General features: G+C 41.7%; 1 protein-coding gene across 3 annotated transcripts in view; it reads left to right on the plus strand.

Annotated features, from left to right (window-relative positions):
- Positions 1-25,285, plus strand: part of Vwc2l (von Willebrand factor C domain containing 2 like) — a 156,077-nt gene that overhangs the window by 127,142 nt on the left and 3,650 nt on the right. The window lies entirely within an intron of this gene.

Genomic DNA, 25,285 nt, shown 5'->3' on the forward strand with positions numbered 1-25,285 from the left:
TTGTGTGTATAATGGGCAATAGGCACAGTACCTCTGGGTTGTGTGTATAATGGGCAATAGGCACAGTACCTCTGGGTAGAGTAGTCTTCATTCTACACCCCTGTTCTGCCACATACATGCTGGAGCCCACCAAACCATGGCTTTCCCATCTCCAAAACTAGGACTGAGATGATGAACCTGTGCCAGGCTCAGCTCCGGGCATGATGATCTGCAAACAGGCGGTCACGCTTTGGGGTTGCTTCTCTGATGGTAAGCAGGTAATATTTTCACATGATTAGCAGGGATTTTAACATGAGTCATTGAGACTGATGGAGTGTAGGTAGATTTTAGGTAGCATTTGAGGTCCGAGGCAGAGTAAGTGCTGTTTATTCTTTTCCTGTTTCCCTGAGGTAAAAGTGTGGAATCTAATTCAGAATAATAATGAACAGTCACCAGAAGGGGAGTTCAGCTGCTGGAGAGCTGTGCGGTCATTTTATTTTCGCTCAGGTGGAAGAGGTCATTCATTATGGGAGAGAGTTGGCTCCCTGAGTGAATGTAATACCGTTGACAGTCTGCCTGGCTTTAATGGCATCCCCTCATTTTAGGTGGCTCTCAACCACTAGATTGCTAACACACTCACTCCAGCTTGTCCTTGTGTGTGCCGTGCAGTAAAATTTTGAGAAAACAAGCTGTGACCACTAGGGACTATTTGCATCTGATCATTTGTACACAACCCACAAAGCTCCCAGGCAGCTTGGAGGATTACATAAACACCTCCCGAACCCACCCGCATGGCGGAGCTTCCCAGGTGCCCCATACCAGCTGTTGTGCCCGTCTGGGGACCAGAATTGCCAAATGCCTTTCTGTCTCCCACGATTGCTGCATCAGTGAGCAATCATTGCTGCTGACAAGACTTTCCCAGGCCTAACACAGAGGTGGGTGCAAAGTTGAAGTGACTGGAAACGGCTCCTGCTGCTGCCTGGCTTAGATTGCGCCTGACATCATTCAGAGATGTATACTTAATGCACGACGCAGCTTCTGACTCTTGAGCTACCAAGTCCAGTGGAGCTTGTATTTTAGCTGTTGTCTGCCATGCGGTGACCGGGGCGCCCTAGGCAGAAGAAAACTGCTGCAGGCATTGGTCAAAACAAGTTCCCAGCATCTTATTATCCCACTCACGTGACTCTCTTATGCCCTTCCTGGTCTTTCACCTTTCATATTTCCTCTGCCTCTCATACTCCAGAAATGGAATTATCCCAAGGGTGATTACAGCTAATGGCTGTACAATTTTCATACACTCTCATCCAAGACATATTTACATAAACTTTCCCATTACTAAAATGTGTGCATAATTTAAAAACCTTGTGCCAACTGGAAGTTTGTGACATTTATTGCACAGCACCCTGTGCTCGACTCTCGTTGTTGTACAGTTGTGTCCACTCTTTCCCAGTCTCTGAGAATTCCCATTGAAGTCCCTGTCCATAGAAGGACTGGCACCTGAAAAACAGAATCATTCATTCTGTCTAAGTCTCTAGGAGCACTCAGTAGCCACTTTAATGAGGTATCTCTTTTAGACAATATAAAATGCTGTCTTCTAGGTTAGAGAGCTGGAAAGGAAAAAAAAAAACCTCTTCAGTTCTGATACACCCTCCCTTCCCATAACTTTTAAATACTTTTGTTAAACAGACTCTCACCACTGTGCTGCCCAAACTGGTTTCTACCTCCTGTCTCCAAATGATTCTCCTGCCTCAGTGCCATACGAGTATATGCCACCCTATCCACTCTTTGGAAATACTCTAAAAGGTTGAGTCAAGATATGTCATCCTTAAATTGTATTCAAACCTAGCTTTCAAGCATTCACACATTTAATTTATTTTGAGCCTTCTGAATTTTCTGATGTTTACCTTACAATATAGTTTAACCACATGAAACACATATACAATGACGTCAATTTCATATGGCTATGATTCTACCTGACAGAAGATAGAAAAACTAGGTCCATTTCACAATTTAAAAGGTAGTCACATTAATCTAATCAATATCATCTGGTCATTTGCCTTGCAGTTCATAACCAAGGTTGACTGAAACCTAGCTATTAAGTAAAAAAAGTCAACAAAAAATAGTTCTGTTATCCATAGCATATTTTTCAGAAAAATCAAACTGTTCTATGTGCCCCCAGAAAATGTAGTCCTCCTCAATTTGAATATTTTGACCAAAGAAAGAAAAGTAGGGGAGAATAATGGGGGGAGGGGAATGAAGATAGTTTCCACAGTCCCTAAACTGGCTGAGGTAGACAAAGGCATTCCAAATCGCATCCCGCACCATCTCTCAAAGCCCAGCTGGTTTGGCTGACTCTGAAGTGCTAAGTGGTTTCTAGAAGACAGAAAGGATTTCTGTCTTTGAGCCAGATCTTCCCAGTGGCCCCACTTTCACAGTGCTGCTGGGTAAGGAAACATCTAGAGCATTCATGGTATGCCCAGAGTATGATTATTTGCCAGTCTCGTGACTGTTGACCTGATGAGAATACCACAGGACTCCATAGGTTACAGAGATGGTCCCTTGCTTATCATTTTACTTGGGCAATCTTGCAACCCTGTGAGGATGAACATGGAGGCTGAACACGGCTCTCCCTGCCTACAATGGATGACTGGAGATTGAGAGAGCACACCCAGCAAGTAAAACACAGACCCAAACTAAGTCCCTGGCTTCTGATCCCAAGTCCTCTACTACCTGTGTGTCCAGGGAGATTGAGGATGAGAGCAACTACAGGCATGTGAGGCGTGACTGTGTCCCTAGTACTCTGAGTCCTCTGGCTGTGCATTAGTAAAGATATTGATTAGGGAGCCTCTGTTGACCAATTCATATTTTTTGACCCAGAAACACATGCTGTGAGATCTGACTTGTAAAACCTTTAAGAAAATACTAGCTGAATCCAGGTACATAGCACGTTCAATCTGCCCACCCAGCTTAGTCAGCAGTTTCTCTGCAGTTGGTCTATGACCTGGGTATTACTTTGCTGAAAGGTGTATCAGGAGCATTCCCACACTGCTCGATGTCTTTCTCAGAAGATTCCAGCTAAGAACTACTTCCAGACATTGGAACCCAATCTCATAGGGTAGAGTCTTGAGCAAGATTTGGTGGCCAACAAGTAACTGACTGACGGTAAATAAGGGCATCTCTCATATCCCAAGTTTTACACATCTTATCCTTAATGGAAGACATTGCCACTATGTTCTTTGAAACTGTGCTGAGAAAAAGGACAAATGGTGAATGAATTAATTTCTCACTGATGTGGTGGCTCGTGCACTACTCTATACTCTGTAGCAATTCTATGATATGAGAATTGCTATCATCATTGTTTTTGAAGATACAAATGCATGGAGTACGACAAAGAGTTTTGAAACTCAGGGCTGTGGAATCAGTTAGAAGAAACACTGAAATCGGAACCCAGGATCCTAAATTGGCTGCACTATGCCACATTCCCATTGTCCTAAGGCTTCCCAAGTCCATATTATCTCAACTGCAAGGTCCTTTATGCCAGCTCCTTCGGGTAACATGATCTAGAGTTACCAGGAAGTCCTTGCTAAATAAGCCTTTATAGCAACTCTAAGGTATGCTGACTTTTTTTTTTTTTTTTTTTTTTTTTTTTTTTTGATAACTTGACACAAGCTAGAGTCATCTGAGACCAATCCAGTAAGCAGTGTTCCTCCCTGGCCTCTGCTTCAGGTCCTGCCTCCAGGTTCCTGCTTATGTCCTGAGTAATGGAGAGTGATCAGATAATTGTAAACAAGATGAACACTTTCCTCCTCAAGTTTGCACTTATTCATGGCGTTTTATCACAGCAATGGAAACTCTGACTAAGACACATGTGGGTTCTACAGCAGAGTCCATGATGCATTTAGAATGTTGGATTGTAAACACTAAGACACCCATAAGCACAATAACTTTTTTAAGCTTTTTGTATTAGGAAAATTGAAAAGAGTCATTAATAAATCCTCAGCATCATAAAAAGAGCAACCTATATTAGCTCATCATTTTGTACATTGGCTGGATGGGAATATGAACAAACTGGAGCCTCCTCTACATTTCTAAGTCTTTTTCCTAAATCCCAGTACTCAGCAGATTGAGGCAGGGGGATGTTCAAGACTGGTGTTGTCTAAATACTGAGTTCATGTTTAGCCTATTGACATATAGGATATATGTCAATACCCTCTCTCAACCAACAACGACGACGACGACGACTACAACGACGACGACAACGACGACGACGATGATGATGATGATGATGATGTTATATATCCTGTTATCTCTTCCACTCTGCTCACTAGCTCCAGGATTTGATTAAGGAACACACATGAAAACATGAATGTTAGAAAGTTAAGGTTGAGGGGGTGAGATAATGCATGAAGAAGGGACAGAAGGATTTGGGAGTCATCTCACTGAGCTTAGGAGATGACCCTTTTAAAAAGTCTAGAGCCAGTGAGATGTCACAGGGGTTAAATATGCTGGCTGTACAAGCTAGAGGATCAGGGTTCACTTCTCTGAGTCCAGGTAAAGGTATAGAAAGAGACCTGACTCATTTACTGCAGAAAGCTATTCTCTAATATGTACACTTACGCAGCTGTTTACAAACACACACACACACACACACACACACACACACACACACACACACCTCATGCTAATAATGAAAAACAATGATAATAAAAACACAAACTGTCTCGCAAGCTAAGCCCAAATAGTCACAACTTCCTCCCAGCATTGACTCTCTCACTTCCTCATGGTCAGTCCCATTTACTAAGCAGCATAGAGGAATCACTGTGGCATTGGGTACATAGCTGCCAAGATACACGAAACTCCAGTTTGATTACCATATGTTCACTGTGTTCATTTTCTTGCACCCAAATGCTCCCTAGATCTTATTTGCTGTCTCTTTTAGCTCCACCTAGATTCTCTGGAATCCTAGCGGTTTCAGTTCCTCTCCTGGTAATGCTCTAGTGGGGAGCATGCAAAAACGCTGTTTTATTATAGAAATGGCCACAGCAGGAGCAATACCGCACTTCGGTGTGGCAGTTGTCCTCATTCCCAGTGACTGTTAGTTTCATAAAAATGAAGTGTAATGTTCACAGGCAGGCTGAGCAATTATTGCAAATATCAAAATTTTAACAACAGAAAAACACATGCAATTGTTCAAACACCCTGTGATTTACTGTCATGTTTGCATTTGTAAAGTGAATGTCATTCTTCCACTCTGAAGCCTCAATTTTTATACAAATCTTTTTTTTTTTTAACCAAATACTGAGAACACAATATTACAAACGGCATAAGTGGCTGAGTAAGAGAGTACTCCTGGGGAAAATTGCCATGTTCAAAAGACTCTGTGCTGAAGCTGAGCATTGCACAGGGAACTCCAAGGAGGATGATACCCTAATTTTAACACAGGAGGCAGAACCTACATCTTGGAGTATTGTTCAAGGAAATTACAGTCATTTCCTGTTGCTACTAATGATTTTCAGCTATTGCCATGCAATGTGTTGAGAATCTTATTGGTACTAAGTGCAATGTAGAGACAGTCACATACCCAGATGCATTTGGTGTCCTATTCCACTGTAGAAATAAGGACATAGTAAAGGAAGGTCCAGAGGCGGAGATGGCTAACTCAAGGTGATAGCATGTGTTTATCAGGATCTCGAATGTCACCATATTGCTAGCCACAGCTAGAACTTGGGAAAGGGATAAGAGAATGAACAGAACACTGAAGTTTCATGCCTTGCACATTTAAGGTCATATTCCCCAGAAGTCTCTGAACCAAGAAGGTCAGAGCTGGATACTGAAGATAGGAGAAAACAGAAAGTTCTACAGGCATATGGCTTTAAATGTGCATGGCTTAGAGGAAACTAGAGAATATACATTAGAGGAAGAAAAATGGAATTGACCAGAACTGAAAAGGAAGCAGAACATCCCCCCCCCCTTTTTTTTTCACATGGACTGTGTTTCTTAATATCTGGGGCATGTATCTGTATCAGACACTCACATGGCATATTTTGATATTTTAATGATAACGACCCACCAGCATGAAAGTTCCTGGGGTGTAGATGACCTGAGCAGTAGCCACATACGATCATTATAGATTTAAACAACAACAAAACTCAACCCCACCAAGCTTTTCTCTGCTAGTGACAGGATGCCATCTCTGAAGTGGCCTGTAGGAATGCAGTGTCAGAATGCTTGAAATGACTGAGCTTCCAGGGTACTGAAGTGAGGAAGTACTCAGCTCCCCCAAGTACCTATGCTTCGGTGGCAATCATCCTTTCAAAGGCATCATCAGCCCATCCTCATCTTGACTCTTCTCTGGTATGAAGACCCGGAGGCAAACCATTTGGTCCTGTGCACAGTGTAGAGCAGACCCATGAACAGTGTCTGGGGAACGAAGTCCACAGTGCTTGAAAGTCTCTCTCTACCTCTTTCACAGAGACTTTTCTTGCTTCCTCTGCCTCTTCCTTTGCTCACTGACTTCTCTTTCACAGGGAAGGTAGACTCTGCTCCCTTATGAATGTCTTCTCAAGGCGGAGGCAATGCCAGTGTGACTCCAAAGTGTTCGTTCAATCTATAGAAACCATGGCTCTTGGCTGCTTTGTTCTCCAAGGTTCCTCAACAGTAATGAACCAGGAGAGTAACTAGTCACTCAGACAACCCGGCCCTTCTGTTTCTGTTCCCATTGGGCCCCATGGCTCAGCATCTCTCCGATGCTGTGGGTGGTCTATCAGTGCTTGACAACACAAGGTGTCTGATTTGCAGGCCTAAAAATTTTACACCATTTTTTTTTTTGTTTTTGTTTTTTTTCCCCGATTTTCTTCCAATATTCTCTAGAATTTGCGTGGTTTGTTTTTTTTTTTTAAGAACTGCATGTTGGCAAAGAAGATGTACATTTGATTTCTGAAAATGAACAGTGCAAGGCAGGACTTACAATTCATAAATAAATTTCCATGTTTTCCCTGCAGGATATAAAGACTCAGCCTACAAATCCAAACCTGAGCAGGGAACTCAACCAAATCCAGTGGATTGAGGTACCATCCTGAGAGCCTTGAAGCATCTTTTCTTTTTAATATATAAAAGGCAGCTAAGGGCAGACCACAAGAGCATCAGCCAAATCCTTCAATGTATTATCACAGTTGATTTGTGTTGTGTGACAAAACCTTTTCTGGGGAGACACAACACAAATGTCTACTCAGCTCAGACAGAGAACTCAAGGCAGACCAAAATTCAGATAATACCAAAGTCCAATTTCATGAAGCAATGAGTTTTATTGGGGTTACTTACAGGAACACAGGAGAGAAGTTATTCACAGGAGCAGAGATGACCCAAAGACAGTTGTATCACCAAAGTTCACCTCTGAACAGGTAACAGGTCATAAAACCTGGGAGCCTGAGGCACACTACACACCTTGCAGGCAGCTCAGCAGTTTGGAGAGTGGCCTTTCTAAGAGACTCCGTTGGTCTACACCTCTTCCAGGAAGCTCTGCTGGGTTCTGTTTCTCCCAGGCCTGGTCTGCTCTCAGGGCCTTCTCTGAAGGTTTTCTCTTCAGAGAGTCTTCTTTGTAGCTCAACTTCATCCTTGGAGAGAGAGAGTCTCTTAGGTTTTCTTGCTTACCCTAGCAGGAAGGGGCCTAGGGAATCTTGTCGGGTTTCATTCTAAAGGTCAGAATTCTGTAGCGAAGGAGCTGACAGAGCTGTGGTCATTCCAGAAGATCCAGGGGGGAACCGATTTCCCTGCACTTTCTAGTAGATGGAGGATCCCGGCCTTGCTTGGCTCATGAGTCCCTGTTCTCATCACCCAGCCCCTTGCTTCCTTCTCCACTACTGAAGCTCGTGTTCCTGCCTCCCTCTTGCATGGACCACCTCCCGAGTGGTCCATGATAAGGTCCCTTGACTTAATCTTGTGTTCAAACATTATCATGCTACATTTACCCAGGTTCCAGAGAATATGATAGAGATCTGTTTAAACACAAACAGCAAAACAAAACAAAATTATAAAATGGTGCTACAGAAAAAAGTTAAGACTTTAGCTTAGCCATAGCTCTGGTCTCCCTTTTTGATTTCCTGAGTGTAACAATCTTGATCATTCTCCTATCCCCAAGGAGTTGCTTCCACCAAGGCTCAGACAAACAAACAAATGAACGAACAAACAAACACTAAATTGGTTCAAGGACTTCTTCAGGGTCACTGTACAAAAGTTCTGCAACAAAGAGACTAACCCAGATATGCAAATGCTTCAAAAGTGCCTAGCTCAGTGTTTAAAACCAAGTTGGCTTAAAACCCTGCATATAAAAAATGCAAGCGCTGCAAATTCTCTTTATTGTTCAAATGCTCCAGAAAGTATCGTCCCTGGGGCTGTGCTGTGCCATTTGGAATGAAAATGAGCATCCTGTGAAAACTTGGGTGTATCTAAAGGTCAGTCAGTGGGCTCTCTACCAGCTATCTTACGCCCTCACAACAGATTTGGCTGTAGAGGTGGTTTATAAATTTCACTTGGGGGAAATAAACGCAAGTATTTTTAATAAGATGGTTGTGCTTCAACCTTGGCTCTTCCTTAAAGTTCAAAAAGCACAGGCTCGTGCCCACAGCTCTTATTGTCTGATGTACCCCGTCAATGCTTATTGCCAGAAGCAGAATATTTTTAAATGTCTAAAATGGTACTCATCGCTCTCAGGCCCCAGATGTCACAGCTGTCCCCATTCCTCTTCTCTGACTCAGTTTCCCTTCCTGGCTCTCTCATTAAATGGTTTTTGCCCGTCACACAACCCAGACGCTGGGGGTGAACTGCCAACATCTTCCTCAAACTCAATCTCTGCACCCATGCCATTGAAGGCCAAACTGTAACCAGGGCCAACATCACTGTCAACGCCTCCAGTCTTGCCTTTGTCCTCATCCTTCACCTACGTGGCCATGGTAGATTGCATCTCACAGTCTTCTCTTTGATGGTAAGCCCCATGTTCAGTCCTCCATACTCTGGACAGAGGGGAGCAGAGGGAAATGTTTGTTCACACCACTTCCCTCAGTTGTTCGCCTGTGCCACTCACCCCTACTGCCCAGCCCTCCACAGTGCCTACAGGTTAAACTTCAAAAACCTAGTTGTAATATAAAAAGCCTTTCACAACCTTCCCTCTGCTTTCTCTCTGGCATTACCTCTTTAAGGGCTTCCTACCCAGTCTCAGAAGCCTCGGTGCCAGCTACAAATCTCCTGAAAACAAAACTGAGCAGGACAGATGCCTGTTACTGAGTTTCACAGTGGAAGGGACTGACCTGTGTTGTTAATGAAGATAGTTAAATAAAGTCACACAGGAGGAATGAAGTGCTCTGAGGTTCAAGGTTAAGGCAAGAACCACGGTGTGGAATCCAGGGGAGTGTTCCGAATAGACTTGCCTCTATAAATCCTATAAAGGAAGTGTAGACACCTTCACGATGAAAAGGGATGCTACTTGGATTCTTTAAAAGCTCTCTAGACTTACTTTACAGGTATACTCATTGTGAGGACTTTGAAACTGTAGAGGATTTAGTAATGCAGAGGGATGTTGGTGGGTGGCAAGAGCAATTCAGACAAGGCTAAGTGACTGGGATAAGAAGAAAGCCGTGAATGCTTTAGCTGATCTGTGAAACAGGAAATTCTATCATAGAGTGATATCAGCCCTTTCTTCATGAGCTCCCAAGACTAGCAATGCAGTGTTTCTTATTCCTACTGATGGTTATGTTCGACCCCATACTCTTGGCTTTCATTGGTCCTCATTGACTATCTTCTCCAACTTAGACCCAGCACTTCACTAATCCATCCTCGCTTTCTTACTGACTTCCACTTGCCTAGCAAAACACCAAACCTGCATCGATGTCAATGCATGGCTCCTTGGTAGGATACAGCAGCATACATCCCACACAAGGCCACGGATTGCCAGACTGTCTCCCCCAGTCCAGCTTGCAAAGCCTCAAGAACTGGCGACGTCCTCCCCTTCAAGAAATAACCCATTCCTTCCCAGCAAACTGAGAGAAGACCATTTCACAGCTCCTCCTTACCCATAAGAAACCCTTCTGTCCTCATCCTAATAGTTATAACTTGGAACATGGGTTCTCAACCTGTGGGCTGTGACCCCTTCCCAGGGGTTGCCTAAGACCATCAGAAAACACAGATATTTACATTATGGTTCATAATGCAAAATGACAGTTATGAAGTAACAATGAAAATAACATTATGGTCACCACAACATGAGGAACTGTATTAATAGTTTGCAGCATCAAGAAGATTGAGGGTGACTGTGTTAGAAGAATACTTCCTCTTGTTGAAAGAGATCCTGGTTTGTTAAATCTGTAGTAGAGCCTGATAGAACTGATCTCCAACAAGCTCCCTGGTGATGCTGTGGCTGCAGCTGGTCCTAGGATCTTGATTTTTTTTTTTTTTCTGTGATTACTCCTGCATAAAGACACAGAAATTCTAAAAACCTGTCATCTTTCATTACTGGCCTTTTCTTCTCTGCATAAAGGGATATACATAAACAAGCATCACTAATTTAAAAAGAAAAAGAAGCCGTCACTCCTGTTAATTCATGCTACATCTTAACTTCTGCTTAAATTGAGTCTCGTACAATCCTATTCAAAATGTGTCTCACGCACACACACACACACACACACACACACACACACACTCCACCTACATAGCTTTTAAGACCCCAGAGGAACAGCTTTATCACCACAATGACATGCAAATTGCCTTTGCCAACAGATTGCTTCCTCTTTACTTCCACAGATTTCGCTCAATCTTCCCAGATCCTCCAGGAAGCCTTCCTCTGCTTTCTATTTTGATCCAGACCTGTTCTCTATCATGCCATGTCCTCCTTCCCCTCCCCCTGCACACTCACCTCCTATTTCTAACTGTACTTGTTTCTCTGTCTGCTAGAATATCAGCCTATGAAGATCTGGAAACGTGTCTTGTATTCTATTCTCCGTCAAGAGGACAGTAATATATTTGGGGGGAAAAGGAATAAATAAATGTCATCGATAGTTGCCATCTGTCCACTGGTGTCTGGGGAGGTAGCAGACTTGGGGGATATCTTTTGAAATGGGAGTGGCAGGTTTTCCACCTAAGATTAATTAACCTGACCTCTCCCTCATTCCAAATTCAAGCTAAATATCATTTGCACAAGGAAGAATAAAAGAGAAGATCTGTAGGCTCCCAGGCTGCCAGGCAGCACCCAGTCCCCTACAGTTTTCTGGCTTGCTAGGGCATGCATCTGTTTCCCCATTTTGACAGTGCTCAGTGGGTCCTTGAATGATGTTGCACCATGTAAACCTCTGTCATTGTCCTGCCTGTGAGCAAATGTTGTCTATAATCCATTTGTGATTGTGATTTAAAAAAAAAAATTTAAAAAGGAGTCAGGGTCTCAGCCCATGATCTGAATGACCATATGAAATCTGCTCTCTGAGACAAAAAAGCTCCCCTCCGAGCGTCTGAGCACGGCAGCAATGCAGAGACTTCCTTTTAAAGTTCAATTTTTGAGGCTGTTTATTCTGCAGCAATTCTAGCTCAGACCAAACTGATTGTTTTCCTGGCTTAAATTGTATTGCAGACCTCGAGGAAAAGAACATAAACAGCTGGCAAATTTACAGCCTTAAAACACAATTGCCTTAACTGAAGGGGATTCCCTTAATATTGCTTCTTAGAATTTTTTTTCCCCCTCTCCTTAAGAATTTTGCCATTTCTCAGGCATTCCAGAATGTGGAGTGCCCACAGGAACTACTTCAAGCTAAAGCTCTCAAAGAAAATACCATTTTAATGTAAATTCTGTCTGTCTGTGTTGGTGTTGGATGTCATTGTCAAAGAAGAGGAGGAGTTGAGGGGTAACAGAGCTGAGATGACATTATTCATGTATACCAATGGTGTGGTTCTATCAGCAGAACTAGCATACTATAGTCTCAGGCTGGGAAAAATTCCAATAAACACAAATCAATCTAGTGATTTCCAGAAAAGAAAACAGAAAGCAAAAACCCATCAATGTTTTGGATTCCTTTATCTTCAGCTTAGCTCTTCAGTTTGCAGTTTCATTCGTTCCCTTGTTCATACCATCCACTCCTTCGTGGGCACCATCATCTGTCCCTGCCTAGTTCCAAGGCTTGATGACACCAAGCGCTCATAGAGTGGTACCCTGAGCTCATCCATCTTTCCCAGCACCTTACGCATGTAACTCTTCTGATGGGTATGAGGGAGGTGGTCTTATACTTACCTCGTCGATGAGAAAACAGCGTGGATGGGAAGAACAGAGAGAATAGGCTCTTGGCTGGAGGTCACAAGGCTATTAAATGCTGACTGTCTGCCCAGAGCTCCCTTTGACAATATTGTTGAGCTCTGGAGAGAAAAGATCGCAGAAGCAATCAAATTGCTACCGTATAAATTGTAGCCATTTTCTTCACTGGGAAGAAAATGTTCAACAATTCCATTATACATCCCCTGTCAGCTGCCTCAGCCCTTTTCTGTCCTCTTCCGCTCTCTCCACTCTCTGCAGGTTCATGTCCCACCTACTTCCTAGAGAAACTAGAAATTATCAGACAGCAACTCTTTCAGCTTCTTACTGCCTACTGCTACGATAAATGAGCTGCTTCCCATCTAAGAACATAGATGCTCTTTGCCTTTCTCAAGGATGCTGTTCTATCATTGTTCCCCACCCTTGCTGCTTCATAAACACTCTCTCCTCCCCCTCCCTCCTGCTTCCTTTATTTCTCCATCTTTAATCAACGCCCACATTTCCTCAACCTGCTAAAAGGGTGTTGGCTCTTGCCACCTCAGAATTTACTCTTGTCAAGGTCACACTGAGCCTTTTGGCTCAATTCTAATATCATTGGCCATCTCAGCTACTTTGGGCCCGAAGTGTTTGTTTTTATGGTATTAGACACTCCTATGTGTCCCCTTCTCCATTTTAGTCATTGTCATTTGTTCCTTCTCTGTTTGCACCTTACGTGCTAATGCTGTCTTAGACCCTTGTTCCACCTGCTTAATATCAGAATTCCAGGACAACCTTGTCCCCACTACCCTGGCACTGGTGACTGTATGACAGAGGTTTCTACCTCTCTCTGGCCACTTTAGGCCATGCTATTCCTCTGTTCACATCCTGTGAGATGGTCTTGGTTCCTTCCCCTCAAAAGCTCTAAGACTGACTACATTCTCTTTCTCCCAAAGCCCAGCTTCTACACCACAGTTCCAAATAGGCACTTACATCAGAACTGATGTGGAAGCTTCTGTGTCATTCCACAGGCTACCACTAACATGAGAGATCCACACTGATAAAGTCTCCTAAATTCCCCATGTGTTTATCCACATCTCCCTGTACCCCATGGCTACCTCCCTAAACTAGCCTACCAATATTTCTGACTCATGCAAGAAAATTATCCATCTATTTACTTCCCCTTGACACAGTAACAACAACTTCTGATTCAGCTAGTACCTATATTGAAACAAGTATAATAACACATTTTAAATGGTAAGTCTAGTCAAACAACGGTTACAATTGCCTTCCGGGTGCCACCTCAAACATAGCTTTTTAGCAACATTAAGGAATTGATCCTACTTGACCAAGCTTTTATTTCATACCCTGGCACTGCTTCTACTCTACAGCATCAAGAAGATTCCCCAAGCTCCATGTCTTCACTAACTGCACTTAGGAGAGGTCTTAGGAGAGGTTACAAGGACCACATTCCCCGCCTGGACCATCTCCCCTCCTGGACTTTTCTTATCACACAGCACTTCCTTGGCACACTTTTCTCTTTAGGCTCTTCTTGTAAACTAGATAAAAATCTCTTACTATATACAGTCTATGTTTTTTTTTTTTTATGAACTTTATCCCATTGTTCTTTCACTTTCAATTGTAGTTAACCACATCCATGAATGTCTAAAATCTATTTGTCTCATCAAACTTGCTTTAGTGTGCTCAGACAGTGGTGAGTAGTTAATATTTGCTTGGAGACTTTTTAAATTATCAGTTCATTATCATTGCACAAATAGGTTAACTAGTTTTAGTGTATAACTCGTGAACTCATTTAATACTAATCATGTCATCCTTTCTGATTCAGAGTTAGGAACTGACTACAGGCATTGTTAGTTATGCATCTCAGAAAACATCACTGTGTGTAATGCCGTAGTGCACCTATGGCATGTCTAATTATACATTACTATCCTAGCCAAGAAAAGACTGTCATTTATTGATATATATTCTGATAATGAAATAAATTATGTATTATTTTTATGTTTTGTTGTTTCTGTTAAGGCATAACACGTCTTTGACTATAACTAAAACTTTTCTGTTTCATCTCCATGATGGAATGGTGTGTGTGTGTGTGTGTGTGTGTGCATGTGTATATGTTTTGTTGACAAGCTAAACCGCCATTCCATCAACAAAGAGGGTGTGAGTTCCACCCTAAGATGTTCACTCATGACTATTGTTAATGAAATGAGAATAGATGTGTAATGCTTTTATTGATGAGATAAATTTTCAAAGACCATGTGAAGAATAAGTTTGTTTAAAGACAACTTTAAATGCCAGTTATATAAAGCTACGTAACATTCTTTTCTAGCCTGTTTCAAATCCAAAGATAGGTATATACCATTCTGTTCTCAGTGAACACCACCTTACTTTTTTAAGTGAGGTCATTAAAGTCTCTAAAATTGTTCCAAATGTCATGTCTCATACACATCTCCTTGATTCCCAAGCTGTCATGTGGGTAAAAAAATCACACTTATTGGAGAAACACAGTAATGACAGCCCCGGCAGCTGAGGCTGAAACTTCAAAGTAATTGAACCATTTAACCACTATTTACTTGCCCAGAATTTCTTCTCAGCAATGACCCTTTGCTAAAAGCCTATGTTCTTGTCGCACACTGAATTCATTGCCTTTCAGATCCACTCGTGGTGCTGCAAGGCCAGCTCCCAAACTGACACTAACTACGTTATCTCCTTGGCTTCTGGTAGCATGGCTTTCAGCCAAGCTCTGCTTGATCTCAGGCAGGGGTACTCTCAGTCAAGCTTCTACTGAAATCCCTTAGAAGGTCACAGGCTGTGGACACTCCATACCCAGATTTTCTAGTTCAGAAAGTATCCGATGGGGCCCAAGAATTCTAATTTCAAGGGTACCCCGAATGAAGGTGATAAGATCGATCGAGGACTGAGATTTTCTTTGAAAATTCCTCTGTCCTAAAGACCACAAATCAAACCATTTCTTGTCCCCAAATTATAAAAACACTAGCTTCCTGGCATTACATTCTTCCCTTATTCCTCTAGCACAGTAATATCTGATTTTTAAAAAAAAAGCTACGTGAACTACGGAAGAAATATTTATTTATGTATCTACTTACTTATTTGGGATTCTTTTCAGGAGTTTGGGAGGGGTAGGAAACAACTTCATATAGCCCAAGCAATCCTCAAAATTATTACATAGCTGAGAATGACCTTGAACTTCTGCTCTCTGCCCCCATGAGTGCTGGGATTTCAGTGTAGGCAGTACTAGAGTGTGAACCCAGAGCTTCCTACACGCTGGGCAAGCGCATTCCAATTGGGCACAACTCCAGCCCCATAACCCACAAGTGTGAGTTCACTTTTCTCTTAGCAGCCATGTAAGAAGGTAAAAGATAAAGTCGACTTTAATAATTCATATTTATATAAACAATGCATTTACTAATATATTTGATTTCACCTTCCATCAACATATAATCAATATAAAATAGCAATGAGCCATTTCAGCTTCTTTTAGCTTTGTGTTCAATTACACACTGTCTGAAATTTGATAGATGCCTTTTTAGACTTTGAGTAGATTGTTCCTTAGAGTATGCATGTTTCCAGTCTGCCTGGCTATGCATGCCAGTGTCTTCTGAGTGGAGACCTAGAACCCTAGAGGTTCAGGATCAAAGAGACTAGAGCAACAAGGACTCTTCTTGTTCTGCCCCTTGCTATGCCTGCCCTCACTATACTTCTTCAGTTTCAAGATATACCAGTTGCATTATCAAGTAGATAACAAATTTTAAGGAGAAAGAACCTTATCATTAGGCATAAACATTGATTTTAAAATGCATGTTAGTATCAGAATTTATTCTTTCTTCTTATGCACAGAACCAACTACAAATATGCCTTAATGCCTTCCTTGCTGCAGTTTTTAAACTTGTTCTCCAGCTGTATACCTCACTCCTCCCTGCTCATCAGCATCTCCTTCCCCCAGTAACGCAAGCCATGTTATCAGCACAGTGTTTGTGCTTAGTTCTTCTCTCCATTTTCCTGCAATCCTCTAGAAGCACACGCACAGATGTCTGCTTGTCTACATTTATTTGCTCTATCAAACTAGAATCACATTGTACCCACTTCTCTGCGTAAATCCACACTTAGTCAATAATAGCTCACCGAAGCTTTGCAAGGCAGCTGCAAGTTGTGATTCTTACCTTTTAATGACCACAGAGGAACCTGTAGAGCAGGATAGCATAATCTGCTCAATATTTCTGTTGTCGGTTTAAAAAAAAAGTCACATTTGATCCCTTTTTAAGCAGCAAAACAACAAAACCTCTCACGGTATACCAATTTATACGGAATGCCTATTTCTGCCCGTTCTTCCTTTTACTTGATCTGCAATCCCAGTTTTAACCCTTAGCCCTTTCTTTCCAACAAAATCGCTGACCATTAGCAGTCTCAGTGATTGACTGCAAGTCATTTTCCTAAGAAGCCATGATTCAATCAGCAAAGGGCACACAGCAGTGTCCACCCTCTTAGCCCTCTCCTGGAGAACCATTACTCGGGTATTTTCTTCACTTGTCTTTCTCTGATTAACAGTAAACAAGCCTGGGAGAAACCCACAAAGATTTTATTGCCGCATGTCTACTCAGTCTGGAAACAAATATTAATCCACATATGTGCAAGAAACGCCTTTATTTTTTTAAAATAATAATAAAAAAAATTAGACCATAAGTTAAAGAACCTGAACTTCACAGCCTAACCAAAGCTATTCAGTTTGCAGCTCAGGTGATAGTAATAAGCAGAATGATAGGTAGCAATAACTATTCAGCTTCATTATGTGACAGTTACGGTTTTGGTGTTACCTTATGAATGAAAATGTATTTGTCTAGTCAACACCTTGATGAAGTAGCTTCTCTTATTTTACTATAATTCCCTTCATGGCTAAGGAGGCTTGGTTCATAGGGCCAGCCAATGCCCAAGCAGGACTGAAAGGTGAGTCGTCTAGCTCCAGGGTCTGAAATCTCTGCTTTATCTCTGTCTTTGAGCTTCGCCATCCTCGTATATAAATTGGATGGAACCATGTGAACCCTAACTACCCTTAGGTGCCCTTAGCAGTGAGAAGCATGACGAGGACTTAAAAGACATTCACAGTTCTAATGAAGAGGGACACTCATGTTTGGCAAATTTGACAATTTGCCAGGGCAGATGGTGAGACAGGTGAGCTAGAGACAGCTAATCTTGAACCTGAATATTACTTCATGCTTAGAGCTGGACACTTAGCCTGGGCATAGAACGAGTGTCCACCTTTCTCTCGTGTGTCATGACCATATTCTTCCTCTCTGGGCTCTGTCCCCTGCATCTTACTTAATTGGAACACCAACCTATAAATCTTACATACTTAGAAGCCAAAAAAAAAAAAAAAAAAAAAAAAAAAAAAAAAAAAAAAAAAAACCAAAAAACTCTCTGGCGTTCTCAGACTGAAATCTGTGTGGGAGTTTGGCAATATTGAATTTTCAAATAAAATGATTAACAGTCACCTTCAGGGCAGCCTCTGAGAAAATAATCCTTCCTGAATCTTGCCTTCTTAATCTGAGGAAGCTTTGTGTTTCCAAGTTTAATAAAAAGGGTTTGGAAGGAACACAGGGATGGCTGCCTGGAAGCAGGGGAGGAAGGCCATTTCCTCTCTTGAGTTCAAGGCTCTCATTGGCAACTGGAACATCATTGCTACTTTCTGTCCACGCCTAAGAAGGCCTTCAGGACACGTCAACAGGAAGGGCGAAGGCATTTCATTCCATTTTAACTGTGTTCATCTCTAATTGCTGGTTTTATTAGCGACTTTTTTTTTTCCCCAAGATTCTAATAATTGAAAATAGGCCCACCTGATCAGAAAGCCTATTTGCTTTTCCAGAGCACACAGTAAGTTCCATCAGATTTGGTGAAGCAGAGAATTAAAATCAGAAAGAAGGACATAATCCAATCCAATTCAATTGCAAACTGAAGCCTACAAGCCTACTATTCACTGAAACAATGATTTAGATGATCTGCCAAATAAATATAGGATGTTTATGGCTTTGTGCAATAGGAATTGGCCTCATTTATGCAGCAGGAAGATCATTTACAACTAATTTCTGAAAGACACCAAGTGCCAATATTGAACTTTCAAATCAAGGCTAGAGATTGAAATAATCTAAAGAGGACAATTAAACAGCATAAAGTTGTTCTCAGAGAGAATGTTCAAGGAAACCATATGACTTTATAAGGGAAAAGCACAGATAAGGATGGCAGAGCCAGCCTAGCTTTCTGAAGAGTGTCTGCGTTGATAAGCAATAAAATTTTCTGGGGTACTACCTGTCACCCCAGCTATCTTTTATGTACATCATTGGGGCCATGATGCCTTTGTGGTCACAAAGCACAGAAATGTGCACTTCCCAGGACCAAATCCCACTCCTGGGAAGCTATTCTGTAAAGCTCTGTGTGGGGCCATTTCCCTTCCTCACACAGGAATTTTATCAGTAGAATTCCTCCTCTGCCCTTTCTTCTACTCTCCCATTTACTTGCTATTCCCTTTGCCTCATCTCACACCCCAGAAACTTAAGCATCCAAGTTGCTTGCCTTTACTGCAGCCTCATCATCCCAGGGGCTGCTGAAACCTAGAAGAAATGAACAATAGCTCATGTTTTCAAGATGCTTGCCTTCTGGGTTAGAGCATGTAGAAATTGTGATGTGTCCCAAATCTCAGTCTCATTGGCTGTGAGACTGGGTGAGTTACTTGACGTGTTTGTGTTTCTTTGTCTCACAAGAAAAATAAGGAAAATATTCTTGCTGCAAGTGAAAAATAGATAATGCATAAAAGAGCTCTTAAGTATTTTAAAGTCAAGGGACAGTGTCACTTGCCCTTAATTCCAGCACTTGGGAGGCTGAGGTATATGGATTTGGGGGTTGAAGCCAACCTGGGCTATGTAAGTATGATCTTGTCTCAAAAGGGAAGAAAGGAAGGAAGGAAGGGAAGGGGAGGGGAGGGGAGGGGAGGGAAGGGGAGGGGAGGGAGGAAAAATACAACTGGAGCAGAGCTGACTGAATTGTGAAATATCCAATGGTTCTGGATTTTACCTGAGCATTCTACAAGAGAAAGCAGTAGCATCTTTGTTGGCATTTTTAATGTCTCAGAACAAAGGAGAGACACATAGGGTTACGGCTAACACTGGGAGTGAAGGAAAGCATTCTGCAGTTCACCCTCATTGACACCCTACGTTCAGCTAAGCATCAGAACAGAACTGTCTTCTCCACACGATTGGGGAAATCACTAAAGTATGAAGAAACATTTCTATCCTGCAGAAAAGCTACAAAGGCCAAAGATTCTTACTCCAACACTTCTTACAGCCAGAATGGAAATGAGAGCACTTGGTGGGATCCTGTGGCTAGATACATCTCCTGCAGATTTCAGATGAAAAACTAATATAGAAATACAGTCCATCCTGGCAGGACAGGAAGTTATGTGGATAATTCTAGCAACCATGCCCAGAACCCAAACTGGCTAAACTGATGGGCTCACTGGCTCATTCTGTTTCCAAGGTGAATCTTCACTGCTCCTTATCTGTGGCTTGTGATCCTTGCATCACCTGTCTGGTCTTTGGCTTTGTGCTTTGCTACTGTGGATATTGCTTGTAAATAATTTCCTCCAATAAGAGCCTTTTCCTCTTAAGTTATCCAGGGCTAGTTTTGTTGATACCTAATTGGCTCCTCCTGTGTGTCCCACAACACTGTATCTCAGTTACCTTGCACACAGTTCTGGCATCCCTACACAACTGCTCTTCTAAAAACCCACTTCTCTCCAGCCCTTTCCTTTTACCCACTCTAGATGAAATCACACCATCTCTGCAGGGGGGACGGGGGGTGTCTTTCCCCTTAGGATTTTATTTTCTGTAAGGGATAATCTAATCAATTAATTCAAGCCCATGTGCTAACTGCTGAAACTAATGTAAATGTTAAACTGGAATTTTTAATGTCTTAGAACAAAGGAGGAAAGATTTTTTTCCATTGTCTTAACACATTGCCAATGCCTGTAAGGTGGCTAGACTTTGCAGCATCAGAAGAAGCCCCGCATTTGCCAAGATTTGTCCTCTCTAGTCCATCCACAGGTGTCTGTAGGCAAGTCCTATAGTGACACCAGCAAAATCCACATCATTAGTGACTTCCTCTCAAGGTAACACAGAAACACACACACACACACATGTACATTCACATGCATGCATACATGTGAATACACTAAGGGGTAGTAGAACAGAGGTATACAATCTTTAACATGATAAGCAGCCCAGAATCTTAAGCCCCAACCAGTAACATACTATGTATGTTTAGCAACTGGCTGAGAAATGGAGAGTGGAGAAGATGAAAATTATCCCCTGTCTTGTGACATTTTCTGATCCTCTTTCGGACGTGTAAACACATCTGCCGTGTCCAGATTCAAGGCACCAAAATAATGTTAATAAGATCTTAAAACTCTTGGGTATTTCATGATTTCTTCTTGGACTCCAGTATCCAATTGCTGCCTAGCCAGCTCCTCACTAACTTCTTATGGTATGCTCCACTGAACCCCACTGGCCTTTTCTTCTTTCCTTAGGGGCATCACTCCACCCCTAATTTATTCAGCAAAAACTCTCTTCTGCTGGTCTGAGTCAGGATCTTTGTTAGCATTCACAGCTGTCTATCTTTTTTTTTTTTTTTTCAGAGCGCTCACTGGGTTATATATTTATTTGCCCCTTAATATCATTGTGTGGTGTTTATCATTGCAAGCAAACTCAGCTATGTATGATGTGTGATCAGACCAGCTCTCAACTCCTTCTTAATCCCCATTGTTCCTATGCACTCATTTTATGAAGGAGATTTGGGGAAATTATCAGAAAACTCTAGTGTCTGACCAAATCCTCTTGGTCCCCACAACCATAAATATGACAGAAATCCTTCTACGTCTGTCTGGTTTTGTGAAAATCATGTATTATCAAAGCTAAAAGAAAGCATTCCAAGTGCTTTTTCTTTGATCACAAGATATTCTAGATGTGTGTCTAGTGGCTCCTTCGAGAGGCTGGGATGAGAAGCTGGGAGGAAGTGTTGCCCAAAAGATAGAGCGCTTGGCTTCCCTCAGTTATAGCTCCAGAGAGTTTCAGTTTCACACTTATATCTCTCTCCTTCATAAGATTTTTCTGGAACGATTTTGACTGTGAGAAAAATTAAGCTAGGTTTTGTTCTATAGATATGCAAAATAAATGCTCAAAGAATGGTGAAATCGTAGAGGAGACTATGCTTCTGTCTCATGGGGAAAATGTCTCCACAGTTCAACCTTCTCGCTTCCCCTTCTTTCCTCCTAGCTCCTAGTCTCAGCAAAGAATCCAGTTTCCAATTCTATCACATTCTCAAAAAAGTTGAGTCCATTCCGCGTCTGTATCATGTGGGTCTCCCATTTGTATTTGGATAACAAAGTATTTTCCAGATATCACATGCATAATATATCACAGAAACAAAATATGAGCCCCCCAATCATAATTTTCTTTGTGTTTTTTTTTTTCTGCTGTGGCTACAGCACCAGTGGAAACTTCAGTGCTACCTTGAGCAAAGCCCCGCAGCCCACACATCTCCACAGAGACTTTCTCTAGCTTTTAAACAAATTACGCTTGTTAGAAACTATTTGAATATACAACAAAAAAACAGTAAATAAATAATGATCTGAAGAAAAACAATCTCGCTTCTTTCTGTCCATATCCTATTTCCTGCCTCCACATGCATTTGCAATGCCCGAGCAGGCTAGATTTCTACATTTTCATTAGAAGCTCAGGATCTAGAAAAGCAAACAAACAAACAAACAAACCGTGAGAATGCACTTTTGGAATACAACTTGTTTTTATGAACAACCAGAAACCTCTTATAGGCCATAGAGATTTTAATTCATATCTCAGTAATACCACATTCTGGGTATGTAACCTCTAGCTAGTCACTTTCTCTCTCTGAAGCTCAATGTCATGTGAGGAAGAGCATGGACCTTCTCTAGATTATTGAAAAAACAGTATGAGACACATTCCAGCGTAAAGTAAGAGTTCAACAAATGATCTCCATATATTTCCATCTCTAAGTGACTAACTATTACTATACTACAGTTCTGGCAGTGATATCTGTTAGGCGAGATTGTAGAATGAGTGGTAAGTTGGCCACCTTTCCTCTCTTAAGCCACCACTCTCTAAGAGTTATTGGACTGTTCCTCTATCTTCTACTTCTGTCAACCTTCAGTTTAACCATTTTCAATCCTTCTTTCTGGAGTTTCTCCAAGTCCGATACATTCAAATATGTTGCTTTGTCATCAAACTATCCCTTCATATAGACAAAGTTAAAATGAGAGCAACCTCCAAATAGGAGGCTGGTAGGTAGATGCAAGGAAGATGGCCTACATAAGGAACTCAAGGGGAACAGTTATATGCTCAAAGAAAATTAGCCCTTACTGCTACCAGTATTGGGGACAAGCTAAAACCGGAATATTTTTAAAATAGTGCCAACCATTCCACTGACAATTACCTAAATTGCTCTTAAGTATATGACTTTTAACAGCAAACTTGAGACTTGTTATGGTCACATTTGAGATTCATAGAACAAGACCAATAAAATCCCTGTAGCACAAAAGTTAAGGAGATCAAACAAGAATGCTGTATTCTGCAAAAATGCCTCTAGCCATTAGGTAGACAGCTGAACACTCACTATATCATTCACAGGCAATGGTTTTGGTCAGTTTGGGCACATGTAAAAAGATCCTTCATTTGTGTTCAGTCCATCAATATAATTAATATTTCTTGGGCTGAAAGTGCAGCAAATTCAAAGTGACTCTTAAGAAAAGATGGATAGAGGTTAATCAAATGCATGCCGATCACAGCATGCTCCTGACACAGTCAACAAGAAGCAAATACAAAATAGACCTCTAGCAAAATATCCCTTCCAGACATACACAGTGACTTGTCAGGAGTCCCTTCTCATACATTCTACCTGCTCTCTGTTATAGTATCAGTGAGTGTTTCTAGCATTCTGGGAGAGAGCAGCATATCTGGGTGGGCACGCATGTGCATGCAGCACACACACACACACACACACACACACACACACAAACACACACACAGAGGTGGGGGGGGAGGAAGACATCACATTTCCACATCCTCTAAAGAACAGTGAAAATTCCTACTAGTTAATAGTGTGCCTGTTGAGTGCATATCTTTGTTTTTAAAAGATGATTTAAATTGTTTTCTTCCCCTTCTGGAACAGTTAAAATATATGCTTAGAATGAAAGTCTTGGTTGGGCAGAGGGGGAAAGTTTCACTCTCTGGCTGACTCCAGACTGGCAGTGTTGTCAGATCTAGTAATGCTTCTGAAACTACGAGGGTCCTCACAAGAAATTGGTTGGGTTTGCAGGTGTCTGTCAGAAAACAGGTCTGAGCAACAGGCATGAGAGAATATCTACACTATGTAACATCCTTCAAGCCAAGTTCTCCAACAAACCCTCCATTCTGGGTTCAGAAGAAACTCATGGTTTGGTGTTGAAGCCCCCTAGAACGGTAGTCACATGGGTAGTCTGGTCCACCAACTAATTTCTTAAACACTCAGATGTATACAACTAAACTATGATTGTGAAATAATCAGAAGTTGAAGACGGCCAAGAACTTATAAAATCAGAACAAGAATCGGCCTCCTGGGTAAAGGCAGAAAATCATACGATACTTAATTATCACCAGACTTCACCTGATCCATCACCCCTACTCTCGACAGTTCCCCCATGTTCAGGCATGCGCTCTAGATGCTTGTAGCAGATTGGAGAAAAAGCATGCGAACACAAATACTGTTGGTGTAGTGTACACAGTGAGAAGCTCTAAAAGAAAGGGTATCGCAGCTATAGTGTGCTAGTTCTTTCTTGACAAATATGCATCATAACCTTGTAGTTATAATTTTTGCAAAAATAAGTCTCCACTAATGAACTGCACTACAAATTGCCTCTGATTCCATTGGTTTGGCAGTAGAGAGGGTCTTATACATGCTGAGCAACTGTTGAGAAAGTGAAAGCAGGACATTGACAACAACATGTCACCAGATTGCCACTGAGTTAGTGACTGTGGCCAGTAGCCAAAACTGATGGCTTAGCAAATCTTCACTGGACACAACCCAGCACTCCCTTCTTTACCCGAATGGGCTCTTCAGAGACTCAACAACAAATAATTCCTAAAACCCAATAATTTGTACCATCCTTCTGCAATCCACCATGCCTTGGGAAGACATTTTTAATTCAGTTTCAACTTGAGAAATAACCATGTGGAATATTAGCATTCTTATATGAGGACTAAAAATTAAAATTAAAATGTGAGAAACTAAATAACTCAAAAAAAAAACAAAGGATAGAGGGATGAAAGATAAGAACTAAAAAAAAATAAATAAATTTAAATTGGTTCATTAAACAGACAAACAGACAGACACAGACACATGCATCCACTTAGAGTGAGCAAGGGTCTTCTGCTTTAAAGCTTTTTGAAACCTGAAAGGTAAAATAAAATCCCTGCTGACTTTTGGGTCATTCCTTTAAAAAAAAAAAAAAGAAAGAAAGAAAAAAGAGAAGGGAAAAGAAAAAAGATAGCCAACAGATTAAAGGAACTCCATTTATAAAAATCAAATGAACCTCTAACAAAGCTTGTTTGGGGACATGAATAAATCATCCACTCATGAATTATTCATTGTTATCAAGAAACAAGCTGGGGATTCCTGGCACTGGGCAGGATCTGGGGAGTGAGCAAGTTCACTGCTGCTCACCTTCCACATGAAGGGGAGAGAACCCACACTGGGTACCCATGACAGTGTGAGGCCAAGTGTGCCCATCCTCCATTCATGGGACACTTCACCACCTTTACACCCAGAGAACAAAGCAAATAAAATTTAATCCATAATGTACTCAATAAGCAGACAATAAGCAGCCTCTGTCTTTCTGTTTCTCTGTCTTTTCCTCCCTCCCTCCCTCCCTCCCTCTCTCCCTCCCTCCCTCCCTCC

Source organism: Mus pahari, chromosome 5, assembly GCF_900095145.1.
Source record: "Mus pahari chromosome 5, PAHARI_EIJ_v1.1, whole genome shotgun sequence".
NCBI lineage: Eukaryota > Metazoa > Chordata > Mammalia > Rodentia > Muridae > Mus > Mus pahari.